The sequence below is a fragment of the Dipodomys merriami genome, unplaced genomic scaffold (assembly GCF_024711535.1).
Source record: "Dipodomys merriami isolate MVZ:Mamm:240054 unplaced genomic scaffold, mDipMer1.0.p SCAF_2, whole genome shotgun sequence".
In the NCBI taxonomy this organism is placed as follows: Eukaryota; Metazoa; Chordata; class Mammalia; order Rodentia; family Heteromyidae; genus Dipodomys; species Dipodomys merriami.
The window spans coordinates 60,095,357-60,119,152 of record NW_027203381.1 but is presented as its reverse complement, the minus strand read 5'-3'; the positions used below and the strand labels follow the sequence as shown (position 1 = coordinate 60,119,152).

General features: G+C 41.6%; 1 protein-coding gene across 2 annotated transcripts in view; it reads left to right on the top strand.

Annotated features, from left to right (window-relative positions):
* The first annotated feature begins 208 nt into the window (after positions 1-208).
* The window catches only part of Dgkg (diacylglycerol kinase gamma), a 210,750-nt gene continuing 187,162 nt past the window's right edge, over positions 209-23,796 (top strand). For both annotated transcript variants that reach the window (XM_070029774.1, XM_070029773.1), the window contains exon 1: positions 209-570. The gene's annotated coding sequence lies outside the window, so the exon portion shown is untranslated. The remainder of the gene's footprint in view (positions 571-23,796) is intronic.

Below are 23,796 nucleotides of genomic sequence, written 5' to 3'. Positions count from 1 at the left end.
TGCTAATGACCGGCATCCAAAGGGCATCGTTTCCCACGGAACAGATGCGCCTTCATGCGTGTGCGGGTCTGTTCGCGCGCGCTCACGTGTGTGCATGTGTGTGTGTGTTTATGCGCGCGCGCGCGGGTGTGTGGCAGGGGCGGGCTCAGCGCCCGGGGGCAGGGCTCCGCAGTGAGAGTGGCAGCTGGACTTACCAGGCTGTGAGGGACAGGGTGCAGAACCGCAGTGCCGTAGTCGCTGGCAGGCAGGCGGTAGAGATAAAGTGCTTTTGGAGCTGCGGATCTCGATTTCCCCCCCCCCCCTCTCCCCACGGCCGGGGCAGAAGACCCCAGAGCTGTCACCCTCCCTCCCTCCCCCCAACCCACCCCGGCAGGCTGCTGGATCTGCACCGCGCGCGCTGGGCTGCCATCCCCCTCCCCACAGAGGGCTGCGCGGGCGGGAGGACGCCCAAACGCCAGCTCCCGTCCCCTTTCTGGCTCTCGGTTCCTCGTTCCTCCCAAGTAAGGGAATACGCGGCGAGGAAGAAGTGCCCCCCAGGGAAACGCGGAGCCAAGTGTTGCGTAGAGAGAGGTAAGGCAGCTTCTGGCGCGACCGAGGGGTCTCTGGCTCTGGGAACGTGGGTTGCAGCAACTTGGAAAACGAGGGCAAAACCAGAGCTGGTCCCGCTGCCGGGAAGGGGGCTGCCGATGAGCTAGACGGACAGACGGACAGACGGACGGACGGTGCCCCAAGCCACAAAACCTGGCAGGGGAGGATGCTCCGCTGGAGGGGTGTAGGCGCGGCGAGGGGTGCGTGGTGGAGCGCCGGCTTCCTCTGCGATTAGGACCCCCCCATCAGAGAAAACCCCACGTACACATGCACACCCCAAAGCGGTGCGGGCGAAAAGCGGCCTTGGTGCAGGCAGTTTGCTTTTAAATAAATAAATAAATAAATAAGTAGCTAGTCCGGATGGCTTCCCTTCTCGTTTATTGTGGCTCGGTGGCATCCAGCTCGGGCTCCAAGGGGCACAAGGGCTGCGAGGAGCAAGGGACGCTTTTCCTCACGTTGGGCCACCAAAGCCTCCAACAGTCCCGTGGGGTTCTGAGACTTTGGGACACTCCAAGCCCAAAGCCTCTGGGCTGATGGATTTAAAGAGAGCGTAGATACTTCGGCAAATGAAAGAAAGGGTCAGGCAAAGACTCTATAAAGCTGACCCGATTAAGTCACCAGATGTGTCCCCATGTTTATGGCCCTGAAAGATGCGCATCTGGAATCACCTGTGGGGCTTTCGAAAGCTCCACCTGTTCACCTCACCTGGCATATTCTGAGATTCTTTTCCCCCTCCCCTAGCCCAGTGAATAGAATTTGGGTAGGGGGCTGTGGAGTTTTCCCAAAAGCCCTACAGGTGATTCTGTTGCGACGACTCCTCCGTGTCCGGTCTTCTGCTGTGCATGCACGGGATAGCAGAGAGGAGCCACTCCCCGGTGGAGACGAATCTGGCTGAGGACCCTAGGGTGGCGGGAACACCCACCCCCTCCCCCGTTGTCCCCAGCGGCGGGAGGGTCTGCTGCTGCAGCGCGCATGATGATTGGTGACTGCGCCGCAGTGTCGCGGGGCCCCGGGAACCCGCGGGCACACGGGCTGGCACCCGGGTATCTCCTCGGGCGTTATTAGCATACGATGACCCCCGCCTGGGGAAGGAGAGCCTGGGAGGGCTGTTTGTTTTGCTTTTATTAAAGGGGCTGGGGAGAGCCACCATAAATCTGGAGGTGTACAGCGGTCACCTCCAGACATGGTCAGGACACAGGATGGGAAACTACCTCTTTGATCCGGATGGGGGCTGCGACTTTCGACTTTGTTATTTTGGTGTCTGGGGTTCTCCGCATACAAAATACAGCTCTTAGAGCCAATTACTTGCTCACTGTCAATGACGGGCATTAGATCACAGGGCGCAAAGGTCAAGGTTTGGTCAGGAACGTGAGCGCACACACGCATTCACACACGCTTTTAGGCTCCATGCCCTTCTCATTCCAAGGATGTGTCCCTCCTCGTGGGAAGGCATTTCTCTGTTTGTTATGTTAGAAAAGGCTATATTTGTCAGCAAGTCCACTTTGAATATAAATACGCATTAAATAAAGCAGCTGCAGCTAAGCTAACTTCCTGTTGTTATCCTAAGGCTTGTACATTTAGGTCCAGCATCATACACATTATTTTGATTTCCTGGAAGAGGTTTGGGGTTGGGAAAACGGTAGGTATGTATTTCTCCTCTTACATTTTTATGTAGTGTTTGGTCCCAATCAACCAAGACACCGGGAGCAAATGATAAATAACGGAGCAGCTTGAAAAGTAGAGTCTCAGAGCTGGGAGAATTTTCTATCATGGTCCTTTCCAGCTTCCTTAGGCCCAACCAACTCCTCACGACAACTTCCACAGGTGTCAAAACCCACCCCACCCCCACCTCTGTGATTCCCAGAGGCCCAGGCCACAGCCTGGCCCCAGCCCCTGCCTTTGCCAGGGAAAGGGGAAGAAGGAAGGGAAGTGCTGTTTCATTGTGGTTACATTACAACGTCATGATACACTCTTTTAGTTTAAAGAGTAATTCACATCTATTGCCCGAAACTTGGGAAGTTGAAAAGTACTGAAAGAAACACCACCCAGACCCCACACTGCTCATACATCAGCACATTTCTTTCCATCTATTTTTATGCCTTGAAATCGGGCCGTCCATAGGGGGCTGACATTTATAGGTAACCTAATAAATGTACTTTTAATGATGCTAAGCATTTTATATTCATTTTGTCATTTAGTCCTCAGAAGTCCCCCTGAGATAGGTGTTATTATTATTAACCCCATTTTTTTTTCTGGGATTATTGCAGAGTTCAGATGACTTGCTCAAGGCACACAGCTAGTCAGTGGCAGAGCCAGGATTCGGACACCGGCTATGAGATTTCAGAGTGTGGCGGTTTAGCCTCTGTAGCTATTGCTTCTGTGCTTTTATTTCTTAAGTCGTGTGGTTGCAAAAGTCCTTCATGAACGTCATTTTCCTGCCCAGATATTATTTATACTGTTAAGTCACTTAAGTTAGTAACTACAAATAATTCTGGGGCCAAATCTTTACTGCATACTTTTCCAGTCACTTCCTTTGGCTAGATTCCTAGAAGTAGAATCACTGGGCCAGTGGGCATGATTGAGAACTCTTGAAAATATATAAGAAACACCTGTAATCTTAGCTACTCAGGAGGCTGAGATCTGAGGATGATGGTTCAAAGCCAGCCCTGGCATGAAAAGCCCATGAGACTCTTATCTCCAATAAACCACTCAGAGAACCAGAAGTGGCACTGTGGCTCAAGTGGTAGAGCGCTCGCCATGAGCTCAAGAGCTGAGGGACAGCACCCAGGCCCAGAGTTCAAGCCCCACGACTGACAAAAACAAAAAAAAGCTACTTTGCAATAGGACTCCAGCAATTCACCAGAGGTCAACTCTGCCATGGTTAAAATAGGTCATCCTTAGGAGTTCAAGTTATCCAGGGCTTCACAGGACCACGTTGTACCACATGAACATCCCCTGGCCTCGTGGGAGAAGGAAGTTCACATACTACTCTACTCTGTGAGTAGATTTTATCTCAGCAGAATTCTTTGGCTAAATATCATCTATTAACTTGAAGCAAACCACACTTAGTATACAATATATGTGGTGTATGTTTGCACATGTGCACGCATATATGTGTTTAGCATCCCACTTCATCACATTCATAAGAATTTGCATCATCATCATATTCAGGTTGGGTCATTCTGAGTTGAGCTAGATTCATCAGAATCAACCCATCAGTAATGGCTTCTTCTCATGCTGACCATATCCTTGAATTCTGATATCAAGTATCAGAAGTCCACAACCAAACCTAGGAGGAATTGATGTCACCTTAGCAGAGTTTGCCTAACCAACCAAGCAAAAATACTCAAGGCTAATAACTACCAATAAGACAATTCAAAAACTAAGGTTGTATCCATCGTCACAAAAACGTACTGAGGTGGGAGAAAATGTGGCTGACAGAAGGGAGATTGTAATATTAGGCGTTATGGCATCCCCCTGTCTCCCACCAACATACGAAAGGACAATTGTAGGAGAAAACAAATTGCTCATGTGTGCCTTATCACCAGCTCTGTCACCAGCATTGAGATTACAATGTGGGAATATAATCTGTTGTGGATCACAGAATAGATATCAATTAAGTTCTATTCTGAGATCTACTTTGGCAAGACTCAGTTAAAGTCTTGATATGTCTTTCTGGAAAGCCCCCACCGCCCCCATGCTTGCTGGGGATAGATCTCTCAGCTGCACCACAGCCCCTGTACTGATACTTACCTCAGTATAGCAAAGTCACTTTTCTGCACACACACACACACACACACACACACACACACACACACACACACACACACACACACACCCCACTAAGCTATTAGGTCCCTAAGAGACCATGTCTAATTCTTCCCCATATTCCCAGCACCTAAGATTGTGTCACTGCATAAGTGACTAACAAGTAAACAAGTATAATGAATGAACAAATAAGAATTTTCCAGGTGTTGTACTGGGTAGCATTTATCTTTCGGTGTATCTTTAATCTCCTCAGGTAGGTTAGTCTCAGAAATGTGCCTGCAACTTACCTAGAGAAGTACTGTATTTTTGTGTGTTCATTTAATTAGCTAAAATGAAGTACATGTAAAATTTTACTTCTTCAGTCACAATGGTCACATTTCTCATGCTTAAATGCCACATGTGGTTTCTACCTGCCATGTTGGAGAACGTGTATATAGGCTATGTCATTGCAAAAAGTTCAATTGAACCATGTTGATTAGAGTGCAAATCTGGTACAAGGAAGAGTCTTTCTATGTCTATGTTGTTTTCTGCCAAATCCTGCACAGTTCCTGGCCCCAAGGATGAGAGGAGAAAGAAAAGAGAGATAATGATAGTGAATGTCAGTAATATTTATTGTGACACTTATCAGGTACACAGCTGCATGTCTTATATTGGATTATATTTGGATATTATTTGTCTCACTTAATATTCCACTACAAACCTGATACTAACCCCCATTTTATGCCAAGAAACTTGTCTGTGTTTGCAAGATGGGATACAACTTTAAGCCTATTCTCCAAGGTCTTTTGCTTTAATTCCATTAGTAATTAGCACACATGGTGATGTTATCATAAATTGCCACTGTCTTGGCTTTCCAGGAAGTCAGAAAAAGGGTACTTTTCAAGGTCATCTTAGGGAAATAGTTGGTTTTGATCAGGAACGGAAACAACATTTCGAGAGTTTTGATTATACTGAAAAGCTCCTGAGGACTTGTCTCTGAATGGGGTTGACAGAGTGTAAGGAACCCACTCATAATGTGGTCTGACCAGAGGACTAAACCCTTAAAGAGCAGCTAGCTATCACTCTTTGTGTTTCACTGTGGGGAGTCCTGGCAGCAGTTCCCAAGAGGAATACTGGCTTGGCCAGAGCCCCTTCTATTGACTCACCCTGACCACTGACCACTTGCTACAGTGCCCTACTGTCATTATCACTTTGTCCCAGTTTTCTCTATTTTTTTATTTTTAAAGAATAAAATGAAAGCTTTCAAAGGAGGCCTAATTGGCAACCAAGAAAAATTAGATGATCAGTTCTTTCATCCTACATTTCCTGTTTCTAAGCCCTCTAAATTCTAATTAAGAATCTATACCACTGAACCTATTATCAAGTGAAATAATCCAGCCCTCTTTTAAACTTAGCTTTCCCTTTCATACAAGCAACCTGTGCTTCTACAAAAGATACCTAGGACACAAATACTGAGCCTTTGTATTTATTCCTTATTTTGTCTTTTAGTCTCCTTTGCCAGCTTGTCCAGATCCTTCTAACTACACTGTTATCTGGTGTTTCTACTGTCCTCTCCAGCTAGTTTCCGCCCATCTCCAGATCACATGAGCATGGTGCTACCTAAATGATCAATAAAAACTATTCTGAGGCATTTCATTATATGTACCATGAAGGTATATTAATACTAATAATCAATTCAACAACTAAGTAGCCCCTTTTTATGAAATTTATTCAACTTATTATAGTATTATTTATTCAACTAATTATAGTATTATAGTATTATTTAGTCCATTATTTATCTTTTTTAAAAAGATAATTAGAAGAATCTTCTCAGAGGTCTCAGATTTTCTGTTACTTGATCTTCTGGCCAATAACCTTGTCAAAGAAGCAGTTCTATTGGTCTGATAGTAAGTACTTTCAGTGAATCCGTACTGGTTCCTAGAGATCACTACTTCATTTTTAAAAAAAGCTCATTGAGCATGAGTGCTTGCCTTGCATGCATAAGGTCCTGGGTTCGATTCCTCAGCACCACAGAAGCAGAAAAAGAAAAAAGCCGGAAGTGGCGCTGTGGCTCAAGTGGTAGAGCACTAGCCTTGAGCTGAAGAGCTGAGGGACAGCGCCCAGGCCCAGAGTTCAGGCCCCACGACCAGACCCCCTCCCCCGCAAAAAAAAAAAAAACAAAAAAAACTTGACATGCATTTGCCGCAAAGATGAAGGTAACAATGGTGGTAACTATAGTGGCAATCAGTGTTGGTGATGGATGGTTATGATAATAGCGATGGTGGTAACAGTAGTGATGGTGACAGTGATCATGACAGTGTTGGTGATGGTGGTGATGGTGATGCAATAGTAGCAATTATGATAATGGTGATGGTGGTGGTGATGGTAGTAATAGTGGTGGTGCTAGTGATAATGGTGGTGATGTTAATAATGGTAGGAATAGTTGTGATGATAGTGGCAATTGCGGTGGTGAGGGTGATGCTGGCTTTCTTGCTTTATGATTCCAGACAGGGTAAATATTATGGTTTAGTTATTCCCATTGCATTTGTTGCTTGGGCACCCTGAGAAACATCTTATATTCAGTTGGGATAAGAGATGTGCCTCGGGGGTGCAGCTAAGATTTTCTAACATCATAGAAATAGTGATCAGGGAAAGAGCCAAGAGAGCATCTGGCTCTAGAACTTCATCTTGAAAAACAAGGCAACTGTGCCAAGCTCAGAAGCATGCATCTGTCATCCCAAATGAGGCAGGAGGATGGCGAGTTTGAGGCCAGTCTGGGCAACAGCTCGATAACCTGTACCCCACTGCCTCCCCGCAAAAAACAAGGGCAGAACCCCTTCATTCTAAAGGAGTGAGCCTTGTCTAGAATACACAGAAGAGTTAGGAACCCAGATCTTTCTATTCTTCCATCAGTGCTTTTTCCAGAATCTAAATCTTTTCAGATTTTTAATATTCTTTTTGGTGGTCCTAGGGTTTGAACTCAGGGCCTTTCTCTGAGTTCTGAGTCATGCTCCCAGCCAAACATCCCTTCAAACTTTCATTTCTGAAGAAGCTTCGACCTTTGTTTCATGCAAAAATATCAATTTCTTATTCTTGGTAATCTGGAAGGGAGAAGAAAGAGCTCAAAGAATCTAATGACCCAAGTAGGAAATGGAGCCACAGAAAGAACTCTGAAGCAAGACAAGCATAGAAAGAAAAAGTTCAAGTAAAAGAAATGCTTTTTGTTATTGTTGAAAAGATAAACTTCCTTTACATGTGTGCCATTTTTAGAAAACAATGCATTTACATCTGTGATCTCTCTTGATTCCAATCACAAGCACATGAGGCAGACAATACATTGTCACCAGCCTCATTTCACCAAAGGAGTCTGAGACAACTTGCCTATGACAAGAAAAAGGAATGATAGACAAATATTCCGTGGCTACCAGCAGCTGATAACCCTAGACTTGCCTGCCCCCCAAAAATCTTAGAGATTTTGCCCTTCACTCTGGTCTGCATGGGCAATGGAGGGAGAATCTTCTCTTTTAAGGCATAAGCAGCATTGTCTACACAGCTGAATTTTCACTTTCCTGATGGCTGCTCTGGTATGCAATTTCCAAGCCATAATAGTGATAATGATGGTGATGGGTGTGGTGGTTTTTTGCTCTAAGATTCCAGACAAGGTAAGGATTAAGGATATAAAAGGACAGTAGGAGCCAGGCACCAGTGGCTCATGCCTGTAATCCTGAGTAGTCAGGAGTCTGAGATCCATAGATCACAGTTGGAAGCCAGAGTGGGCAGAAAAGTCTATGAAACTCTAATCTCCAATTAGTCATTAAAAAGCTGGAAGTTGCCAGTGGCTCATGCCTGTAATCCTAGCTACTCAGGAGGCTGAGATCTAAGGATCGTAGCTCAAAGCCAGCCCAGGCAGGAAAGTCCATGAGATTCTTATCTCCAATAAACCACCAGAAAACCGGAATTGGCGCTGTAGCTCAAGTGATAGAGTGCTAGCCTTGAGCTGAAGAACTGAGGGACAGTGCTCAGGCCCAGAGTTCAAGCCCCATGACCGACAAAAAAAAAAAAAAAAGCTGGAAGTAAAACTGTGACTCAAGTGGTAGGGCTATATCCTTGAGCAAAAAAAAGCTCAAGGACAATACTCAAGCCCTAAATTCAAGCTTCAGTATCAACACATACACACACACACACACACACACACACACACACACACACACACACACACACACACACACACACACACACACACACACACACACACACACACACAAAGAGATCAGCAGGAAATCTTTGATATTTAGATACTGAAATGCTTAAACTGTTTTGGTCTAAATAGGGTTTTCATTCCCCTCTGCATTTCTATACCCTTTTTGGGAGGGCCACAATCCACAGTACACACCAGCTGCCTCAGTATCCCACCTCCAGTTAAAGTAGATTAGCTAGAGAAATCTTTCTTCATCCCCCAGAGGGCCAGAGTTGCTCTTTCCAGAATCCTAGAGAGCCACACAAAGTGAGCGTTCATATTTGCCTCCTCCTCCTCTGCCATCCTCCACCTCATCAACGAAGATGGAACCTGACCCCAGGACGCCCACTGGTAGAAGTTCAGTCTCTTCTCTTTGTCCATGCCAGCATGCCCAGCAGGCTTTGGCTGATGACAAAGTGATCTTTCTCAGCTACTAGGAAGCCTGTCACTGTATGTTACTACAGCTAGAGAAGGTCCTATTTCCACTGCCATTTAAATCAATGCCCTTCTTGGAGACTCACTCAACCAGGAAGCCAGTATTAAATAAGTGAATACATGTTGAATGCCCTCTCTGTGCTAGGCTTAGGACTCATTTCTGGGAAGGACCAAATGAGTTTCCAGCAACTGGATAGAACAAATCCAGAAAAACGATCTGAGGCAGCATTATCTTTAGATGAGAGTCAAAGGTGAGTCCTTTTCCAACCTGGGAAGTTACTGGACCAAGGAGGTCAAGTAGTACTCCCTGCAGTTGAACTTGAACCAGAAGTGAAAGGCAGGAAAGCAAGTCTACATTCTAGGGGGGGAACTGTATAAGCAAAGGCTTGGAGCAATTTCTTCTTGTCTACAGTTTCTTGTGGGTCGGGAAGTGATGGGAGAAGACCATGGAAATGTGGACAGAAGCTGGTCCAAGGAGGGCCTTGTCTGTCATATTAAAGAGTGTAGTTTCTGTTGTTGTTTCTTGAGACAGCAGAATGGAGACTCATTAGAGTCAGGTTTTAGCACTAGAGCAATCTCTTAGCTCTGCTGTTGGGAGGAGAGAAGACAGGAAGCAGACATGCCCAGGGGACTTTTTTGGATTGGGACAGGGTTCAAGTAATATTAAGGTTGAATAATTGGTAGTACGAATGGAGGGTGAAACAGAACAGGAGAGAACTTGTAACTAAGGATGTAAAGAGAGTGAACAGGGCAGAGGAATGAACAGTAGCCTCCAGGCTCCTGCTTTGTGAACCTAGGAGACCAATGAGTTTTTTTTTCCCCTTTGGTGCTAATACTTGGCATTGAACTCAGGGCCTCACACACCTGATTTTTTTGCTCAAAGCAGTGCTCTACCACTTGAGCCCACCTCCGTTTCCAGCTTTTTGCTAGTCAGTTGGAGACGAGTCTCTTGGATTTGTCTGCCTGGGCTGGCTTCAAACTGCAATCCTCAAATCTCAGCCTCCTGAATAGGTAGAATTACAAGAGTGAGCCACTGGCTGCCAGCAAGAGAGAAAGAGAATGGTGATTTTATCCACCAAGAAAATCAAGGAACAGAAACAGAGTGGGGTTAGATATAATGGGCTCACATCAGGGCACATTAAATTTGAGGCGTCAGTGAGAGATCCTGATAGAGATGTAGTTGGATAGATGAGCCATTTTGCAGAATTAAAATTTTGCAATGGAAGGAGGAACACTGAAACAATCTAGGAAATTATAAACAGGTATAAATCCGTGCAGTATGGACAAAAAAACACACGAAGAAATGGGATAGTGATCAAAACATATTCTTTTATAATTTTTTTTTATTGTTGTTGGTTGTGGGCCTGGGCGCCATCCCTCAGCTCTTCAGCTGAAGGCAAGTGCTCTACCGCTTGAACCATAGCGCCACTTCCGGTTCACTAGTGGTTTATTAGAGATGAGAGTCTCATAGACTTTCCTGCCTGGGCTGACTTTGAACTGCAATGCTCAGATCTCAGACTCCTGAGTAGCTAGGATTACAGGCGTGAGCCACCGGTGCCCAGTGATCAAAACATTCTGCAATCAATATATGAAATATAGAAATATGAAATTGTTCAGGAAAGAAAAAGGAAATAGAAGGCAAGTTGTTTTTTTTTAAGTATAGAAGTATAGAAACATTTCCTTCATTTTAGTTTCAAATAGTTCATGGGGTAACAGAGTAAATTTTAAGTATTTTTTAGTGAAAGTTCTTAATTATAAGAATTAAAAGGAAGTGACACTGTGGCTCAAGTGGAAGATCATGCGCCTTGAGCTGAAGTGCTCAGGGACAGTACCCAGGCCCAGATTTCAAGACCCATGGCTGACCAAAAAAAAAGAATAAAAAATATTGGTATGATATCAGAAAAATATCACCTTTGTTTTCAAAGAAAAATAAGCAAATGTCAGGCATTCTGTATGGCTAAGTGTCAGGAAGTTGAGATATTGCTATAAAATTTTAATATAATAAGATTATTATCTGGAATTCTGTATTTGGGAATATGTGAAGAAAAACAGTACCTAGAAACTAAACTAAAACTGAAATTTTGTGCTGAAAAAAAGGTGTTTATTCAAATATTATGGTCAATGGGGAAATAAATGGGCATGCAAAACTCAAAATACAGTATGAGATAAACAGCTGCATGTGGTAGTCACAACAAAAATCCCAGCTACTTGGAAGCAGAGGCAGAAGGATCTCAGATTTGAGGCCAATCTCTGAAAAAGCTAGTAAAGACCCTACCTCAAAAACATTTTTTTTAATGATTAGGGGTATGCCTCCAGTGGTAAAGCTTGCCTAGCATGTGTGAGGCTCAGGGTTCAATCCCCAGTATCACACATAGACACACAAAACTAAATCAAAGGAGAGGAGAAGGGAGGAAAGTTATTAGCCAGCATGGGAAAGCAGGAACAGAAGGATGACAAGTATGAGATTTTCCCAGTCAATATAGTGAGCTCAAGCCAGCCATGAATACATACTCAAAAAAATTAAAAATAGAAATAAATAAATATACATGATTGCTGGATGCTGGTGGCTCACGCTTATAATCCTGGCTACTCAGGAGGCTGAAATCTGAGGATTGTGGTTCAAAGCCAGCCCTGGCAGGAAAAGCCGTGAAACTTTTATCTCCAATGAACCACCAGATGACCAGAAGTGGCACTGTGGCTCAAGTGGTAGAGCGCTAGCCTTAAGCTGAAGAGCTGAGGGACAGCGCCCAGGCCCAGAGTTCAAGCCCCATGACGGATAAATAAATAAATAAATAAGATGAATAGTGGAACAACACAAATATAGATTTAATATTTGCATGTTACTAACCTAATCATAAAACAATGCAACTGTCAAAATTATTCTTAAGAAGATATACAATAAATTTAGCTATAATAGCCTGATTCTAAAACCTTAGTTTAAATTCTGTTATTTGTAACTACGTGGATATTGATGGCACTGGAGATCATTGTAACAGACAGAAGAAGCCAGGCACAGAAAGAAAAGTACCCCCATGATCTCACTCAGCTGTGGAACGTAAAACAGGTGATCTCATAGGCATCCAAGTACAAGTGGTTAACTGGGTAGGGTGGGTCATACCTGTAATCCTTGCTGCTCGAGAGGCTGAGGTCTGAAGATGACAGTTGGAAGCAAGCCTGGTCCGAGATATCGATGAAACTCTTTATCTCCAATTAACCAGCAAAAAAGACAGAAGGAAGGTTGTGCCTCAGATAGAGCACAAGCTGTGGATGGAAAAAGCTGAGCAAGAGCTCAAGGACCTGAGTTCAAGCCCCAGTGTGTATGTGCATGCACACACACACACACACACATGCACACACATGCACACACACAGAGTACAAGTGGTGACCATAGATTGGGGAGAGGAGGGAAGAAAGTGTGGGAAAGGTTGATTAATGGTTACTAAGTTATAATTAGACAAGAGTAAGAACTTCTAATGTGCTCTCTTGTTCAGTAAGGTGCATATAGATTAAAATATATATTTATGAAAATCATGTACTGTTCATAAAGGCTAAAAGAAACAATTTTGAAGACTTTGACTAGAAAGAAATGATAAATACTTGAAATAAGTATTTTACCTGATGAAACATTGTACAATGTGTATATATGTATATATATATATATATGTATATTGAAACATTACATAGCATCTCATTAATGTATACCATTTTATGTTTTATGTACCAGTTAAAATCAATGTTAAACATCCAGGTTACTCAAAAAAATAGTAGACCTAGGGGCTGGGAACGTGGCTCAGTGGTAGAGTACTTGCCTTGCATGCTCAAGGCCCTGGGTTCAATTCCTCAGCACCACATAAGAAAAAAGCCGGAAGTGGTGCTGTGGCTCAAGTGGTAGAGTGCTAGTCTTGAGCTGAAGAGCTGAGGGACAGCGCCCAGGCCCAGAGTTCAGGCCCCATGACCGGACCCAAAAAAAATAGTAGACCTAATAAGTTTCTCATATTGTTCTAGGGAAGGATGTAATAATTTTTTATTGTTGACATGGAGAAATGTTAGTATGAGTACATTTTAAACAAGGAGAACAGATGTGTATGAAACTCAAAGTGCCATGTTTAACTTCAAAAGTAGGAGGAGGACTTGGACCATTATAACTAAGCATTACAAGGGAAGGAAAGAGCAAGGAAATATAAAAATAGAACGTTTAAAATAAGATGATAGAAGTGAGGGCAAACATATTAGCTATCACACTAAGTGTGAGGGCTTAATCATTTCTATTAAAAGACAAAGAGCTATAGATCCAGCAGAAAAAATTCTAAATATATGTTATTTTACACAAAAATGGGACAGAGGACATGGGAAAGGCATAGATTCACCAAGAAAACACATCAAAAGAAAGAAGGGGAATATTAACATGAAAGTAGAATGTAATACAGAAAACATTAAATATGGCTAAAGATATAAATAGAAGACGTATCATTAATGATTATTTTATTCTGAATAATTAAAATACATAGAAGAACACTGTCAAAACACAATTGAAGAGGAAGACTTTGGCATACTTCAATCCATGTTGAATAAATTGAGTGACAAGATAAATAAATATTTAAAGAATTTTAAGGATATAAGCAGCTTGAAAGAATAGACACATATGAGACTTTACTTTTTAAAAAAGAGTATATATAACTATTAAATGCTGTGGAAAAACTGGGGTACCCAGTTTTACAGGTGGTTCCCACCTGTAATCTTAGCTACTCAGGAAGCTGAAATCTGAAAATGGTAGTTCAAAGCCAGCTGGACCAGAAAAGTACATGAGACTCTTATCTCCAACTAACAAGCAAAAAGCCTGAAGTAGAGCTATGGCTCAAGTGGTAGCCTTGAGCAAAAACACTAAGGGATAGTGGTCAGGCCCTGAATTCAAGATCAAACAAAAAAAAAAATGGTGATTAGGCACCAGTGGCGCACATCTGTAATCTAAACTGCTCAGGAGGCTGAGATCTAAGGATTGCTGTTTGAAGCCAGCCCAGGCAGGAAAGCCTGTGACACTCTTATCTCCACTAAAACTATCAAAAAAGTCAAAAGAGGAGATGTGGCTGAGGTAGTAGAGGTAGTAGACACCCCTTACAAAATATTGAGATATTTTGATCCCATCATAAGAAAAATCATGATCTGTTCTGAAAAATAGAAAAGGAAAATAAAATGGAAGCATAATTATTCCAGGATAATACATTCTTAAAACTCAGTATAGGTCTTGGATAAGACCCTATCCATTCACTCCTCTTGAGTTAATATTCAGTGAGGGCACACCTGTAGACTTTTTCCAACAAGCACCAAGCCTATAGAACACACCTTCCTTTATGAATGAGTAAGGAGTACAACATAGGAACTGAGGAAAAGCAATGACAGAAAAGAATACAGGTAGCATGAACATGACTCCTCCAGCTAGACTTCTTAAGAATCTGGAATCTTCCTAAGGGGGCAAGACAAAAACAAGAACAGTCTGTAATGGAAATGAAGCAAAGTAGTTAAGAGGTGAATGAAACATGGAAGGATGGTAAGGAAACCACGATATAATTGCCTAATTTAAATCCACTAGCTAGAATTAATAAGCAAGTACTCAGTGCTGAGCATCAGACCCAGGGCTTTGTACTTGCACTGAGCTATATCCCCAACCTCTAAAATTTTAGATAGGTAGATAGATAAATAGATAGATAGATAGATAGATAGATAGATAGATAGATAGATAGATAGATAGATAGATAGATAGATAGATAGATAGATAGATAGATGATGCAGTAACAAGGCTTGAACTCAGAGATCCATCCTTGCTAAGAAGATGCCCTGTTACTGAGCCACACACCTCCAGGCCTTATTGTTCTCACTATTTTGAGAAAGGGTTTCACTTCCCACCCAGCCAAGCACCTAGACAATAATCCACCTATTTTAGGCTCCTGTTATAACTGAGATACCAGACATATGCCACTATACCAAGCTTGTTTTCTCAACAAAAATAGCTTCTTTCTGTTGAGAGAAGACTTCACAAAATCTTGTGAACTTTTGTCCTGATTTTGGCCTCTTACAAAGCTAGGATGATAGGCACATATACAATTGTGACTAGCTATGGAATGAAAAGAGGTCTCATGACCTTTTTTGCCTAGACTGGCCTCAAACTAATTTTTCTGAGCATCTAGGATGACAGGAGTGAGCCACCAGTGCCTGTAAAAAACAAAACTAACAAATCAAAAGCCTGGAAAGGCTGTTGTAGCCTGTGTCAGTAGAGAGGGATGGAGCAATGAAAATAAAATGGTCTTAATTCCCTGGTTCAATTATGGTAAAGTCATTTCATTCTTGACACTTAAATTTAGACAATAATAGTCTTAGAATTTCTCTTTTCTGTAATTCATTTTCCAAATCAAGGGATCTAAGAAAACAAACTAAATATGCTTTGAAAAAAATAAAAGAGGTAGGTGCCAGTTACTTGCGCCTGTAATCCTAGCTACTCAGGATGCTGAGATCTGTGGATCACAGTTCAAAGCCAGCTTAGGCAGAAAAGCCAGAAATGTTACTGTGGCTCAAGTGGTACAGTGCTAGCCTTGAGCACAAAGAGCCTGAGGAACAATAGCCCAGGCCTTGAGCTCAAGCCCCAAAACTGGCAAAAGAAAATAAAGGAGACAGCAAGGAAGTAATACTTAAAAATAATACACAGAAAAATGATGACACCCAACACAACATTTAGCATAAATGAATTCTAATGATCTTCGTATTGAATCAAAATCTAAAATGCAGCCACATATTGTTTGTTTATCATAGACACCCTTAAAACAAAACAATGTACTGGGCACTGACCACAGTCAGTTTCTCAAGAAACTGAGGTCTGATGATTGGGGTTCAAAATCAGCCTGAGCGGAAAAGCCCAAAAGACTCCATTTCCAGTCAGCTAGCAAAAATGCTGGACTAAAAGTGTGGCTCAAATGATAGCATGATGAGCAAACAAGACAAGCAGGAGAACCAGGCTTTGAGTTCAAGCCCTGGTACGTGCACAGAATAAAATAAAGTACAAAAACTGAAAGTAAAATGCAAAGGTAGAGTGGGAAAATGTAACAAAACTAAAGCAGAAATAATTGACAGTGAAATTCAAGACAAATAGAATTAAGTAAGGTACTAAGGGCTAGTTTATATAAATGAAGAGCCTAAGTCACAAAGAAGATATAACTCTTATGGAAATGGATGTACCAATTAATAGTACACCCCAAACTGACAGAAACACAGCATGGCAGAAGATTTTAAAATGCCATTTCCAGGATTTCATCTAACCAAGTAAACAGTCAACAGGTATGTAAATACAGGAATCAAGTAATATATTTAATACTACTGAAAAAGAATCTGTGCTGCATAACACCCCAAATACAGAGAATGAAATGTATTTTCCAGGGTTCAAAGAACATTTACAAATTATGTATAAGGTTACAAATAGAACCTCAGCTATTTCCTCAAAGCAAAAAGAGTAAAGGCTACAGTTTCTAACCGTTACAAATGAGCTTTAGAAATAAACAACAAAGCCAGGCACCAATAGCTCACACCTGTAATCACAGCTACTCAGGAGGCTGGGCTCTGAGGATCACGATTCAAAGCAAGCCTGGGCAGAAAAATCTGTGAGACTTTTATCTCCAATTAACCACCAGAAAACCAGAAGTGGTGCTGTGGCTCAAGTGGTAGAGCACTAGCCTTGATCTGAAGAACTCAGAAACAGTGCCCAGGCCCAGAGTTCAAGCCTTACAACCGACCGAGAGAGAGAGAGAGAGAGAGAGAGAGAGAGAGAGAGAGAGAGAGAGAGAGAGAGAGAGAGAGAGAGAGAGAGAGAGAGAGAGAGAGAGAGAGAGAGAGAGAGAAACAACAGTGTTGTTTATCATAGACATCCTTAAAAGTAATGTACAAAAATTAAAATCGAAATGCCAAGAAAATGGGAATGGAAAAAATTTATGAATTATTTATATAACACTGTGTAGCCATAGAAAACTACACAGGGGTGTGTGTGTGTGTGTGTGTGTGTGTGTGTGTGTGTGTGTGTGTGTGTGTGTGTGTGTGTGTGTGTGTGTGTGTGTGTGTGTGATAACACGCTGAGGCTTGAACTCAGGGTCTTGCCTTTTTTGCTCAAGGCTAGCACTCTACCACCTGAGCCACAGTTCCACTTCTGGCTTCTTGGTTGCTAATTGTTGAGAATTTTTCCTGGGCTGGCTTTGAACCTCAAGATGCAGATCCCAGCCTCCGGAGTGACTAGAATTACAGACATGAACCACCTGTGCCCCGCCTAGAAGAATGTTTAATAATACCCAACAATGGTATCTATTTATTTGTCTGTCTATCTATCATCTACCATCTATCAATCTGTCTTTCTATCTGTCTATCAAATATCACCTATAGGAAAATTCTAAAAAGAATTTAACAGTAAATTGTTAGTTGTGGCCTATGTTTGGGTGATCAAATTACATGTTGATTTCTATTTTAAAATAAGGTACAAGTATGATTTGAATTATTGGGTAGGATGACTATCGTGTCCACAGTGTTTATTGCTTGTACAATCTACCTTCTTATATTTCATGATGGTAAAATTAACAACAGATTTGCTCATTTCTAGCCATTGGCTTTTCATTGTTCTCTACAATTTTTCAAAGAGCAGTAAAAGTGACTCTATCATTTCCACTATAACTCTCTCCATTCTCTTCATTGTCAAGATCAGACAAAGCCACTCTTTGCTCTCCCTGCTCCAAACGTAATCAGTCTGAAACTCTTCCTACTTTTTTTTACTTAACCCACAATAGTGTTTGTCATCTAATGATTTCAAACCATTTAAACTTTTTTTTTTGGTGCCAGTCCTGGAGCTTGAACTCTGGGCCTGGGCACTTTAAACTATTTTATTAAATAATTTTCATGCCAAAGTTTATGCTGTCTTCCTATCTAGTACTTAGCTGTTCGTTTTTGCTTTTTGTTTTTTGTTTTTGTTTCTAAATGAACCCATGGACTAGCCCCTTGGACACATTTTTAAAAGACCATTTCTTTTTCTTTGCTACTGGAGTGTTTTAAATGTGTGAGACCGTTTGGAGAACTCAAATCTCTGATTGCTCACACAATCAAAGCCATCATAAAACAGAACAAAATCTACCCCCTTTTTAAATGTGTCTGCCTAAATCTAGAGCTCTGCTTCTGTTTTATTCCAACCATGCTTTTTCTTCTTGACAATCACAATCTCTCAGTTAGTATGGCTTCTCCCTCAAAGATGTTGCTTCACCAAAGTCTTTCTGCTGGTCAGACAGAAGGTGGGAGGAATTACATTTCTGTAACTAGAAAAGATTTGTGCAGTGAGCTACTTCTAGCGGGAGACTGATTGCAGGTGGTTAGCCAGTCCACTTTCATAGCTCTTACTTCCCTAGACCCAGAACAGTGTTGGTGAGGAACGTCCCCTTCTTTTCCTCCTTGTGGCCTAGTCGCTTGTAGAACATGACCACAGTGATGTCACACATGTTCCCTTCCCCTTTCTACTAGCTCATGAGATATCCCAGGGGCTCCATCGTTAGGTTCATGAATTCTCATCATAAACCAGTTCTTGCTCCAAATCTATGTTGCTATGTAGACACATCATGAATAGTTTCCCACTGGTTTAAAAATTATCTAGACTTAGTGTGTGTTGAGTGTGTTACTAAGTCTGCCAGTAAGTGGTAAGTCATAACCAGAAAATCTATAGCCGAGTATCAATGTCATTCCCACTTACCACTTTTGAGTGTGTGTGTGTGTGTGTGTGTGTGTGTGTGTGTGTGTGTGTGTGTGTGTGTGTGTGTGTGCTGATACTGATGCTTGAATTCAGGGCCTGGGCACTGTCTCTTAGTGTTTTTTTGTTGTTGTTTGATTGTTTTTTGTTTTTTGTCTTTTGCTCAAGTATTTGAGCTATAGCTCCACTTCTGGCTTTTTTGTTAGTTAATTTGATATTAGAGTCTCAAGAATTTTCCTGTCCAGCCTAGCTTGAACAGTGATCCTCAGATCTGAACCTTGTGAGTAGATAGGATTACTGGGGTGAGCTAGGATTTCAGGTACCCAGCTATTTTGCCCCTTTTTATGCCAGAACTCCAACTGCAAGCAAAATGAGTCTTTAAGTCCATCACTGTCTTGACCAGAAGTAGTGAAAGATAGAATGAGACTAGAAGATGGAGGACTTTTTGAATTCTTAGAAAAGGAACTAAACACAAACTGATAGACAATTTAGTCCTTGAACTAAATGAATAATTGACAACTAGTGATTTGTGTAAAGGGATTCTATAAAGAGCAAACTGAAACAGAAGGAGGCAGTGATGAAGAGTAGACACTGATGCTGGGGGCCAGTTAGGAAGTAAATGTCACCCAGAAATTACAGGTGCTGTCACAGGAATGGAATGGAAAGAAAATAACAAAGCTGAGAAATAATATGAAATAGGAACTGGATGAACTGGTTTTGACTTGGTGTTGAGATTTGGGGAGGAAGGAAGGAGACCAAAGGTAAATGAAACCAATGTATCTAGCCCAGCGGATATGCAGAATGACATTTCCATTGAAAGACTTAGTTGTTTTAGCTGTAGGGGGAGAGGTGGGAGGAAGAGAAGTTTGAGAATAGATCTACTTATGTTTAAAAGTCACACCTTGTAAATGCAGGTGAGTCCATCAGCAACAGGGTGCCTTTCTGACCCAGCTCTAGCCAGCAAGTAATTTCAAACTCTGATCAAAACAATATCAGCCTCAATCAAATAAAACGACTTTTTTTTTCTTTCTTCTTTTGTAAGGGCTGGTTTCTGTTGGCTATTTTTGCCTGGTTCAAAGTGATTCACTCAGGGAGGCCAGTCCTTCTGATTGCATTATAATTTATTTAGTGCATTTCAGTCAAATGACTAACTCTGCTCACCCCTCAGACCTCCCATGCCCTACTCTGGACCCCACTTTTAACCTTGCAAGCAGACATTGTCACAGCACTTATTCTTTTCTGTTTTGTTAATTAATTGCTTGAAGGAGCAAAAGAGAAAATTTATTCTCTTCCATGTTTTAGAGCTAGTACAGGAGACCATCTCTCTTCTTTTTTTTTTTTTTTCCTTTTCTTAATTTTTCACTTCAGAATCCATTCCCTCCGCATTACATGAGGATCTTTACAACACTAGGGAATCTTGATACATTTACTTGTGCCAGATAAAGAGAAAAAGGTAATTAGCATCCTTGGAGCCCTTTGTGCCAAGCACTGTGCTATTATTTGTTATATTTAATCCCACTATGTAAGGTGATAGATATTACAATCCCATTTTCTAGATGAAGCAGCGGGTTTAGAGATTAAGTAAGAATAAGTAGCATGCTGGGGGCCACAGTCTAGAAACACTATGGATGAGATTCCAATGGCTTTTGTTTGCTGGATCTCAGGGTTTGGACTCTCCTGTTTCCTGACAGATACCAGTGGACCATACTGTTGGCACATTGTTCTCTGTATCAGAAACCAGGAAACAGAGCAGACACAACTTCAATAAAGTGGGCACATTTTGTTTGAGATTTTAACTGAGAGATACATTAGCTATAGTTTTATTTAAATTGGAAAAATGCAAGAAGTTATATCATAACATGAAGAAATTCTTTTTAAATTAGGAATGGAAATGTGACTTCAGCAGTTCCTATGTCTAGTGTAAGCATTTAAGATACAGTTAGGAAGCTAGGGGCCAGTGGCTAACGCCTGTAATCCTAGCTACTCAGGAGTCTGAGATTACAGTTTAAAAGCAGTCCAGGCTAGAAAGTTCCTGAGACTCTTATCTCCAATTGACCACAAAAAAGCTAGAAGTAGAGGTGTGGCTCAATTGCTAAGGGATAATACCCAAGCCTGGAATTCAAACCTCATTACTGATGCGCATGTGCTCACACATGCACACGCATACACACACACACACACACACACACACACACACACACACACACACACACACACACATGCAGTTAGGAAACTTGAGTCTTTTCTGCCCTTTCTTCTCAATCAAGCATAGCTATGTCATCTGTCATCTCCTGCTGAGCGCACTCCTCTCTGCCTTAACAGCCATATCTCAGTAGCATAGCCATATCTCAGTACAATAGCCGGTCCAGCAGCTTCTATGGAAGCTATTCAGTATCTCCAGTGGGCAATCAGTTCACCAAGAGTTGGCACTAATTCATCTTGACAGCTCTATGGTTTGAGCAGAGTGGTGTACACAGATTAAGAGCCTAGTAAAATATACAAGCATAATTTTCTTTTAAACATTATAATTTCATAGGGACAGATAGGCTCAGTGGAAGATGACACTGAAGTTCAGGTATGAAAAATTCTTCTATGACGCATAAAATGACAATTCTGGCCCAGAAGAACTATAGATCCAGGCAATTTATGTCTTTAACTATGGCATGTGTTCATGAATAGTTCTTAAATACTCAAGTTCACATAAACAAAAATTGTATTCATAAAGTTCAAACAAATTATATGTTATCCATACCATAGTCCCCACACCTGGTATACAGGCTCATATGTAATACTTATAGATCTATGTTTTGTACAATGTCTGACTGGGTATCTACTTTCAGGTGAATGTTCTGTTATGACTCAGTCTCTAACTGATGTGGGTGAATGCTGAGAAATTGATTGGGACTGGGCCAGAAAAAAAGAAAAAATAGAACAAGATGTTGGGGATAAGAAATTACCTCTAGCCTGGCGCTGGTGGCTCACTCCTGTAATCCTAGCTACTCAGGAGGCTGAAATCTGAGGATCGCGGTTCAAAGCCAACCCAGGCAGGAGAGACCGTGAGACTCCTATCTCCAATAAACCACCAGAAAACCAGAAGTGGTGCTGTAGCTCAAGTGGTAGAGCGCTCGCCTTGAGCTGAAGAGCTGAGGGACAGCGCCCAGGCTCAGAGTTCAAGCCCCATGACCGACAAAAAAAAAAAAAAAAAAAATTACCTCTAAGTAAAAATTTATTTTTAAAGTAATCCATTATTACATCCCATTTTAATAAAATAATAAAAATTTAAACTTTGCAGGTAATGAAACTATAATCTCTAATTTCTATGTATACCTCAGAAGCAAACATTATATTCTGTATGCATCTTTTAGATTTCCCTTTTAGATAGTTATATACACACACTTCTACCATTAATCGTTTGAAGGGTTTTTTGTTTGATTTTGTTGGTTGTGGGTCTTGAACTCCGGGCCTGAGTGATTATAGCACCCAGCATTTATTTCTACTAGTTTCATTTTTTTTTTCCTTTCTTTCTTTGCTTCTTTCTTTCTCTTTCTCTCTTTCTCTCCTCTCCTTCTCTCCTCTCCTTTTCTCTCTCTTTCTCTCTCTCTCTTTCTCTTTCTCTCTCTTTTTCTTTCTTTCTTTCTTTCTTTCTTTCTCTCTTTCTTTTTTTTTCTTTCTTTCTTTCTTTCTTTCTTGTTCCTGAGGTTTTAATTCAGGGCCTTGAGCTTACTAGGCAAATCTCTACCACTTGAGCCACACCTTTAATACTTATTGCTTTCTTGCTTCCAGATTGTTTTTCAGCATTGTACATTTTTGCTGGGACTTACCTCAGTCTGTGATTGTCCTACCTATGCTTCCTGAATAGCTGAGATTATAGGGGTGAACCACTATACCAAGCTTGTTTGTTGAGAATAGAGTCTAGCTAACCTTTTGCCCATGGCCTTGATTACAGATAGGTGATTACAGGTAGGATCTACCACCTGGCCTAGCCAGAGTCACAAAAACAAAATCCCCATAAAAGACATTCAATTATTATTTTACATGAGAAAACTAGGACTTAGATAAATTAAGGTTTTCAAGTTTCCCAAGATAACACACTTAAGCATGTCTTACTAGATTAATTCCAGGGTACATTCTACCTTTCATTAAAATATTGATATAGATTTTTTATTATTCTGTATTTTCTAATTGACTCTTTCTATTGTATAAGAAGGCTAATTTCTTTTCCTTTCTTTCTTTTTTTTTTTTTTTTTGTGCTGATCCTGGGGCTTGCACTCAGGGCCTGAACACTATCCCTGAGCTTTTTGGCTCAAGCTTAGCACTCTACCTCTTGAACTGTAGCTCACTTAGGTTTTTGGTTGGATTTTTAAGAGTCTCTTGGACTTTCCTACATGGGCTAGCTTCAAACCACAATCCTCAGATCCCAACCTCTTGGGTGACTAGATTATAGGTATGAGCCACCGGCATTCAGCGAATTTCATTTTTAAATACTGGTTTCATATTAGTCATTTTGCTTATATCCCTTAATGAGTTAGATTATAAACTAATTCTTTACTTATTCTTTTTTTTTTGGGGGGGGGTCCGGTCATGGGGCCTGAACTCTGGGCCTGGGCGCTGTCCCTTAGCTCTTCAGCTCAAGGCTAACACTCTACCACTTGAGCCACAGCACCACTTCAGGCTTTTTTTCTTTTTGCTTATGTGGTGCTGAGGAATTGAACCCAGGGCCTCATGCATGCAAGGCAAGCACTCTACCACTGAGCCACCTTCCCACCCCATCTTTAATTATTCTTAATTCTAGTATTCTTAATTCTTAATTCTCTAGTATTTTTCCAAGATGCATAACATTTGTTGTGGATTTTGGTTCACAGCCATTATGAGTAAAGGATGCTTCACTTGCCAGGCATTAGTGGCTCACGCCTGTAACCCTAGCTACTCAGGAAGCTGAGATCTGAGGATCGTGGTTCAAAGCCACCCCAGGCAGCAAAGTCTCTGAGACTCTTATCTCCAATAAACCACCAGAAAACCACAAGTGGCGCTGTGG